Here is a 9,832-nt window from a genome sequence, read left to right as displayed (position 1 = left end):
CGCCTGCGAGCAGGCAGCCGACTTCACACAGTGGTCCCCGTGGGGCGACGGCGCTGCTGCGAATCCCGCCGTGGGGATTACGCCCCCTTCCTCGGTGGTGGTCTTGGAATAATAGCTGGCGGAGTTTCCCACACAAGAAATCCCTGTCTCGCTTAGGTGTTTGTTTGTAATGTAGGACTTTATCTTCGTATCTGTTTTAGCTTCACGAAGACTACTGCATAGCAATGTGAAACTTGTATACTGAACAACAGTGAGAAGCAACTTTCAATTAGCAATAAATATACTCCTACTGTAAGTATTATCTATTTCATACGTTTAAAGTTAGAAAATCACTGTGAGTATGGTAGCAATTCTATTCTTGGTCGCACTGTATGACGAACGAGGAATCAACACTACCATTTTCTGCATTACTTTTTATTTTAGCTTCACGAATTCTAATGCACGATTTGTTCTGGAATTATGATGATTAATACGTTCAGATATGAAAAGCGGTTCCCGAAACATCCTATGTATATTTAAATATATCTTATCAGCATGTACTCTAAACACACTGGTAGTTTAGTAAGGGCTGTTGATTTGGGTACACATGCGACCACTCTTTTGATTTATTATTCTATTAGCCAGCTTTCGTATCAATGCAAGTTCGTTATCTGCGGTGGATATTCACAGACACTGAATTTTCCAGAACATCCATTGCTAAGTTTTATCAGTGTATGTTATTCATTTAGTGTCAGCAAGTGACATATAGTGAAGCAGTGGCATCATCACACAGTTTTCTTGGATAATCTGTCTAAATCTGTTGAAAAGGCTTCAGATAAAAATAATCTTTCTCCCAGAGAATCAAACATAAGTTCTCTTAAAATCTTCTATTCTCTTTCCTGCTGGTCTATTTCGATTCTGTCAAGCCCTACTGAAATCATTTAATGCTTCTGTCACGGCCATTGCTTGAAACTCGAAACGCTGGAGCCGTGATCTAGAACTGACAACACTCGTTTCGTTTTACTTAACACATACAGCGCGCATTACTATACAGGGTGTTACAAAAAGGTACGGCCAAACTTTCAGGAAACATTCCTCACACACAAATAAAGAAAAGATGTTATGTTGACATGTGTCCGGAAACGCTTAATTTCCATGTTAGAGCTGATTTTAGTTTCGTCCACCTACGCTCAGTGGAGCACGTTGTCATGATTTCATACGGGATACTCTCTACCTGTGCTGCTAGAACATGTGCCTTTACAAGTACGACACAACATGTGGTTCATGCACGATGGACCTCCTGCACATTTCAGTCGAAGTGTTCGTACGCTTCTCAACAACAGATTCGGTGACCGATGGATTGGTAGAGGCGGACCAATTCCATGGCCTCCACGCTCCCCTGACCTCAACCCTCTTGACTTTCATTTATGGGGGCATTTGAAAGCTCTTGTCTACGCAACCCCGGTACCAAATGTAGAGACTCTTCGTGCTCGTATTGCGGACGGCTATGATACAATACGCCATTCTCCAGGGCTGCATCAGCGCATCAGGGATTGCTTGCGACGGAGGGTGGATGCATGGAGGACATTTTGAACATTTCCTGTAACAAAGTGAAGTCATTATGGTACGTTTTGTTGCTGTGTGTTTCCATTCCATGATTAATGTGATTTGAAGAGAAGTAGTAAAATGAGCTTTAACATGGAAAGTAAGCGTTTCCGGACACATCCCCACATAACATCTTTTCTTTATTTGTGTGTGAGGAATGTTTCCTGAAAGTTTGGCTGTACCTTTTGTAACACTCTGTATACCTACAAAACAAATCTACCTCCACCCTATTAATATCACTTTTTAAAGTTATTTTTATTTGATATTTAAAGAGATCTGCCGCTCGCCCAGCAACTGGAAATACTGTTTTTCTTTTTCGAAGAGAAAAGCATCCTTCCTGTTTGTTTGAACAATTCTTTTTATTACATGTACGGTCACGTTACACTACGTCGATTTCCTGTCTTCGAGGTACCATTGGCCTCGTGGTACGTATCCTTCTCTGTTATTCCTACCTTCTTCTTGTCGTTTTGAACAGCTAGTCAGGTGACCAGAGCACTAACGATTTCTCCTTTACCTCAAATTATGCCAAGACATTTTATCACCGAGTAATCATCTGGACTGTGTAAGACATGGCTGAACTATCTCAGCCTGGATTCTATAGTCATTACTGTTTTTATTAAAGAAACCGTTATGTATACACTGAAAATCTTATTCGTATGGTTGTCTGCGCATGGAAAAAAAAGCTGCGTCCGACAGAGATGAAAATATTGCGATGCTCAGGTGTCATCTTGCAACCCAAACATTACTCTCATCGTTTATTTCGCGCGTGTCGCTGTTTTGTATCTTTTTCCTGTGATTATAACAGGTAGTTTTCTGTTACGCACATCAGTGAGCTTTCTGTATTTATGCCACTGTGTAGCTGTCCGGTGAATAAATTGTGCGCCGGTACCCCTGTGTACCGGGTGTTAGTTTTAACTTGAGACAACTATACATCTCGAAAACCACGCTTCTTACGAAAAAAATGTTCTCGGTGAAAATTCAAAATCAGTAAAGGGGAAATCTGTCTATGCTATAGCTGGCCATCTCGTAACCACCCTTACTGCGTTGGTGGGTTCAAATTAGTATTTTCGAACGGGAGCACCCCATTTTATTGCATATATGGAATCTTCGCAAAAAATGCGTACGGTTGGCTAAAATCAGTGTTTTCCATTCGTGGCAGATGGCACTGTAATGGAAAAATTATCAAGTGTGCTGTTCTTGCAATCAGTAACAGACGAATGTGATTCTTGGTATCATTTACGATGGAAATGTGAACCTTTGTTTCCTAACGGTTGATATTTACATTCTAAATTCACTATAGTGTGGCAGATTTGATTGTACGATACTATATAGTTAGTCGTTTCAGTGTATGGTTACAAACTATGTTTCTGTGATTCATGAACAAATGGCACAAATGGCTCTGAGCACTATGGGACTTAACTTCTGAGGTCATCAGTCCCCTAGAACTTAGAACTACTTAAACCTAACTAACCTAAGGATGTCACACACATCCATGCCCGAGGCATGATTCGAATCTGCGACCGTAGCGGTCGCGCGGTTCCAGACTGTAGCGCCTAGAACCGCTCGGCCACTCTGGCCGGCGATTCATGAACAATGTCGTGCATATAATAGTTCTCTGTTCCCATAGTGCTGCTTCATTTCGGTGAGTCCCCTTGCCTCTCCCCATTGGAGTACTTGATTTCGATAAGTATTCATGTCAGGTGCACCTGTCACTATCACTTCATCGACATTTTGCCTTTTTACAGTGGTTGTGGTTTCTATTCCGCTACCAACTCGAGTTACGAAGGCTGGATGGAAACAGAGGCCGAAATCATCACCCTGAAGGGAGGCAACCGAAATCAAGCATTCCGGTGGTTTGAGGACTCATCACAATCAACCCCATAGGAAATTGAAAACTTCGTTACCAAACAACTAGATTATTTGCCGGAAATGTCCCAAATTTAGACACACTATGTGTGCTGTACAATCACATTTGCAACACTCAAGTAACGTTTGAACATAAATGTCAACCGTTAGAACACAAACATGAGAATCAAATGCGTCGATTCTTAATTGCAAAAGCAGCACACTTGATATTTGTCGACTACAGCGCCGTATTACTACGAATTGGGAATAACGGTCTGAGTAATCCGTACTTATTTTTTGGCGAAGATCCCGATTATGCAGTAGAAATGGCAGGTTTCCATTTGAAAATACGATGTTCACCCTACCCTTGCAGGAGGGGTGGATAGGAGGTGGCCCGTTGTAGTACAGATAGATGTCCCCTTTGGTAATAATAACTTTATCTAGAACATTTTTTCGTAAGCTGTGTCGTTTTCGAGATGTTCAGTTGCCTCAAGATAAAACAAAGACCATGTATATTCCAATTAACACTTCTTAACTCTGTGTTGTCAAGCTGGATATCGTCATCGGGTAATCTACGTATGACTGGTTCCAAAATGTGAAACCTTTACAGTTCTGCTGATGTGCAAGCGAGCTTTGTCCAAAGCCTCTCTCCCCACGGCTGAAGTATTTCTTGAGTTTATTCTGTATCTTCAGGAACCAACATTACATCACCAGAGAAAAAATCCCAGAAGATGGGCGTCTGTGCTCTTGCCTTTACATAATTCGTCACTTTTTTTTTTTCGTCATTAGTCTACTGACTGGTTTGATGCGGTCCGCCACGAATTCCTTTCCTGTGCTAACCTCTTCATCTCAGAGTAGCACTTGCAACCTACGTCCTCAATTATTTGCTTGACGTATTCCAATCTCTGTCTTCCTCTACAGTTTTTGCCCTCTACAGCTCCCTCTAGTACCATGGAAGTCATTCCCTCATGTCTTAGCAGATGTCCTATCATCCTGTCCCTTCTCCTTATCAATGTTTTCCACATATTCCTTTCCTCTCCGATTCTGCGTAGAACCTCTTCATTCCTTACCTTATCAGTCCACCTAATTTTCAACATTCATCTACAGCACCACATCTCAAATGCTTCAATTCTCTTCTGTTCCGGTTTTCCCACAGTCCATGATTCACTACCATACAACGCTGTACTCCATACGTACATCCTCCGAAATTTCTTCCTCAAATTAAGGCCGGTATTTGATATTAGTACACTTCTCTTCGCCAGGAATGCCTTTTTTGCCATAGCGAGTCTGCTTTTGATGTCCTCCTTGCTCCGTCCGTCATTGGTTTTTTTGCTGCCTAGGTAGCAGAATTCCTTAAGTTCATTGACTTCGTGACCATCAATCCTGATGTTAAGTTTCTCGCTGTTCTCATTTCTACTACTTCTCATTACCTTCGTCTTTGTCCGATTTACTCTCAAACCATACTGTGTACTCATTCGTCACAATGCATTCTAAAAAATCTGTAACTGTGAATGGATCATTATTAAGATAATATACACTCCTGGAAATGGAAAAAAGAACACATTGACACCGGTGTGTCAGACCCACCATACTTGCTCCGGACACTGCGAGAGGGCTGTACAAGCAATGATCACACGCACGGCACAGCGGACACACCAGGACCCGCGGTGTTGGCCGTCGAATGGCGCTAGCTGCGCAGCATTTGTGCACCGCCGCCGTCAGTGTCAGCCAGTTTGCCGTGGCATACGGAGCTCCATCGCAGCCTTTAACACTGGTAGCATGCCGCGACAGCGTGGACGTGAACCGTATGTGCAGTTGACGGATTTTGAGCGAGGGCGTATAGTGGGCATGCGGGAGGCCGGGTGGACGTACCGCCGAATTGCTCAACACGTGGGGCGTGAGGTCTCCACAGTACATCGATGTTGTCGCCAGTGGTCGGCGGAAGGTGCACGTGCCCGTCGATCTGGGACCGGACCGCAGCGACGCACGGATGCACGCCAAGACCGTAGGATCCTACGCAGTGCCGTAGAGGACCGCACCGCCACTTCCCAGCAAATTAGGGACACTGTTGCTCCTGGGGTATCGGCGAGGACCATTCGCAACCGTCTCCATGAAGCTGGGCTACGGTCTTGCACACCGTTAGGCCGTCTTCCGCTCACGCCCCAACATCGTGCAGCCCGCCTCCAGTGGTGTCGCGACAGGCGTGAATGGAGGGACGAATGGAGACGTGTCGTCTTCAGCGATGAGAGTCGCTTCTGCCTTGGTGCCAATGATGGTCGTATGCGTGTTTGGCGCCGTGCAGGTGAGCGGCACAATCAGGACTGCATACGACCGAGGCACACAGGGCCAACACCTGGCATCATGGTATGGGGAGCGCTCTCCTACACTGGCCGTACACCACTGGTGATCGTCGAGGGGACACTGAATAGTGCACGGTACATCCAAACCGTCATCGAACCCATCGTTCTACCATTCCTAGACGGGCAAGGGAACTTGCTGTTCCAACAGGACAATGCACGTCCGCATGTATCCCGTGCCACCCAACGTGCTCTAGAAGGTGTAAGTCAACTACCCTGGCCAGCAAGATCTCCGGATCTGTCCCCCATTGAGCATGTTTGGGACTGGATGAAGCGTCGTTTCACGCGGTCTGCACGTCCAGCACGAACGCTGGTCCAACTGAGGCGCCAGGTGGAAATGGCATGGCAAGCCGTTCCACAGGACTACATCCAGCATCTCTACGATCGTCTCCATGGGAGAATAGCAGCCTGCATTGCTGCGAAAGGTGGATATACACTGTACTAGTGCCGACATTATGCATGCTCTGTTGCCTGTGTCTATGTGCCTGTGGTTCTGTCAGTGTGATCATGTGATGTATCTGACCACAGGAATGTGTCAATAAAGTTTCCCCTTCCTGGGACAATGAATTCACGGTGTTCTTATTTCAATCTCCAGGAGTGTATATCAGATCTTTGGTGCAGCTAATCCACCATCATCTAGATATACCTGTACGTACGTAGTAAGAGCCTCTTCTAATATACCTATGTTCAATATCAATATGTAAAATGTGATAAAAGTTGTGTATTCCGAAGCACTTTGAAATTGCAGAGGGGCATGGCACTTGTGCAACATTATGTCCAAACAAATTTGTGAAACAAACGGAAAATGAGAATGTACATAAACTGTAAATTTTTTAATTGGTATGAAATGCTTTTTTCTACAGAAGAGAAATATTTTCATCAAATTTTTGGCAATTTTCCACTAGCATGTCCCCGTAGTACCAAAATTTTTTTCATGTGCGCTAGAGTCATCCTAAACATAAGCAGACAAACTATGCACCACCGACTTTTCTATCCCCACGCTAGTATGAACCCTGAGCAGCCAGCACTGATGACAAAATGTAGCTCTAGTACTGTTAATAGCGATCACTGGCTTTGCTAATGAACAGCCATCCTGCAATATTCTGTCTAACATTAACGGACAGACAGCAATAATTAAGTAACAGAAATTTAAAAACCAGTAAAAGGATGCTGATGTGAGGACAACGCGAAAAGATGAACTGCTTTATACTTCATATTTTACACTACTGGCCATTAAAATTGCTACACCAAGAAGAAATGCAGATGATACACGCGTCTTCATTGGAGAAATATATTATACTAGAACTGACATGTGATTACATGTTCACCCAGTTTGGGTGCATAGATCCTGAGAAATTAGTACCCAGAACAACCACCTCTGGCCGTAATAACGGCCTTGATACGCCTGGGCAAGTCATACAGAGCTCGGATGGCGTCTACAGGTACAGCTGCCCATGCAGCTTCAACACGATACCACAGTTCATCAAGAGTAGTGACTGGCGTATTGTGACGAGCCAGTTGCTCGGCCACCATTGAGCAGACGTTTTCAATTGGCGAGAGATCTGGAGAATGCACTGGCCAGGGCAACAGTCGAACATTTTATGTATCCAGAAAGACCCGTACAGGATCAGCAACATGCGGTCGTACATTATCCTGCTGAAATGTAGGGTTTCCCAGGGATCGAATGAAGGGTAGAGCCACGGTTCGTAACATACCTGAAATGTAACGTCCACTGCTCAAAGTGCCGTCAATGCGAACAAGAGGTGACCGAGACGTGTAATCAATGGCACTCTATACCATCACGCCGGGTGATACGCCAGTATGGCGATGACGAAAACACGCTTCCAATGTGCGGTCACCGCGATGTTGCCAAACACGGATGCGACCATCATGATGCTGTGAACAGAACCTGGATTCATCCGAAAAAATGACGTTTTGCCATTCGTGCACCCAGGTTCGTCGTTGAGTAGACCATGGCAGGCGCTCCTGTCTGTGATGCAGCGTCAAGGGTAACCGCAGCCATGGTCTCCGAGCTGATAGTCCAAGCTGCTGCAAACGTCGTCGAACTGTTCCTGCAGATGGTTGTTGTCTTGCAAACGTCGCCATCTGTTTACTCAGGGATCGGGACGCGGCTGCACGATCCGTTACAGCCATGGGGATAAGATGCATGTTATCTCGACTGCTTGTGATACGAGGCCTTTGGGATCCAGCACGGCGTTCCGTATTACCCTCCTGAACCCACTGATTCCATATTCTGCTAACAGTCATTGGACCAACGTGAGTAGCAGTCGCTATACGATAAACCGCAATCGCGATAGGCTACAATCCGACCTTTATCAAAGTGGGAAACGTGATGGTACGCATTTCTCCTCCTCACACGAGGCATCACAACAGCGTTTCACCAAGAACGCCGGTCAACTGCTGTTTGTGTATGAGGAATCGGTTGGAAACTTTCCTCATGTCAGCACGTTGTAGGTGTCGCCACCGGCGCCAACCTTGTGTGAATGCTCTGAAAAGCTAATCATTTGCATATCACAGCATCTTCTTCCCGTCGGTTAAATTTCGCGTCTGTAGCACGGCATCTTCGTGGTGTAGGAATTTTAATGGCCAGTAGTGTATTTACGATATCATTACAGAAGCATTTCTGTCTTCAAAATGAGAAATTGTATTGGGAATAAACGCATCATTTATATACTTTGCATTTCAGGAACGATGAAGATCTCTGCCGATTGATGTAAGTTTCTGCTGTCGTGCTCGTGTCCTTCGCGCCCTCGCAGAACAGAGACAGCCCGGGGCGGGCTCCGCTTGCCTCCGGCACTGGGGCGCAGGGCGCGCGCTTGTCTGACCGCAGCGAGGCCCTTCATCTTCCATTATCCCCGCCCGTCAGACCAAAGACCGAGTGCCGTGACCGAATATTGATGGCGCATGCAAACCAAACAATACAATTACAGGTTTGCTCCGGCGGCCCAGACGGGAATTAGTAATTGATCAATGATAGGGCGCCCCGTGTAACGCGGCAATCACGTCTCCGGGAAATATTCACCCCGCGGGTGGCGTTCATCATCGCGACCGGCGTGGCAGGTGAGTGTACTTGCCGCGTATTCCACCGGGGTTTTCTAAGCGATGCGTAATTGTAGAAAAGACAGGGATCCCTTTCTAGTACATTTAATGCAGTTCAATTGTCTTTAAACTGTCCATTTTGAGTAAGATGCCGTGCTGAACGCATCAGCTGTTTAGTTTGCAGTTTTATCTCTTACACAAGCTTAGCGCCGATGCTTCACTCGCGTTGTCTGTATGGACTTTTTTGCTTTTTAATCGAATTTTTAAGTTGTTCACTAAACGCAACACCTAAGTTCTTCGCGCTAATTAAATCCATAACAGCATGATCTTTTCCGAATTTGCTTCTGATCGAAAAGTGATTCTGGTAGCTCTAGTCAAAGGTTTTTGTTAATCATGTGTTATGGTGATATTTTCATAGAAACTTTCATCCCTTAACACACATTCCTCTGCATCTAACCTAGAAATGAAATACCAATTTGCAGTTTCATTACACGTGTGACAACAAACCGAAACAACCTCGGGCTCGCACAAGCCGGTCTGACGACATGATCGAGAAAGTGGAGAGAATTGTTTTGGGGGATCGCCGAATGACTGTTGAACAGATCGCCTCCAGAGTTGGCATTTCTGTGGGTTCTGTGCACACAATCCTGCATGACGACCTGAAAATGCGAAAAGTGTCTTCGAGGTGGGTGCCACGAATGCTGACGGACGACCACATGGCTGCCCGTGTGGCATGTTGCCGAGAAATGTTGACGCGCAACGATAGCGTCTTTCTTTTCGTCAGTTGTGACAATGGATGAGACGTGGATGCCATTTTTCAATCCAGAAACAAAGCGCCAGTCAGCTCAATGGAAGCACACTGATTCACCGCCACCAAAAAAATTTCGGGTAACCGCTAGTGCTGAAAAAATGATGGTGTCCATGTTCTGGGACAGCGAGGGCGTAATCCTTACCCATTGCGTTCCAAAGGGCACTACGGTAACAGG

The sequence above is a fragment of the Schistocerca cancellata genome, chromosome 2 (assembly GCF_023864275.1).
Source record: "Schistocerca cancellata isolate TAMUIC-IGC-003103 chromosome 2, iqSchCanc2.1, whole genome shotgun sequence".
NCBI lineage: Eukaryota > Metazoa > Arthropoda > Insecta > Orthoptera > Acrididae > Schistocerca > Schistocerca cancellata.
This window is presented reverse-complemented; position numbering follows the sequence as displayed.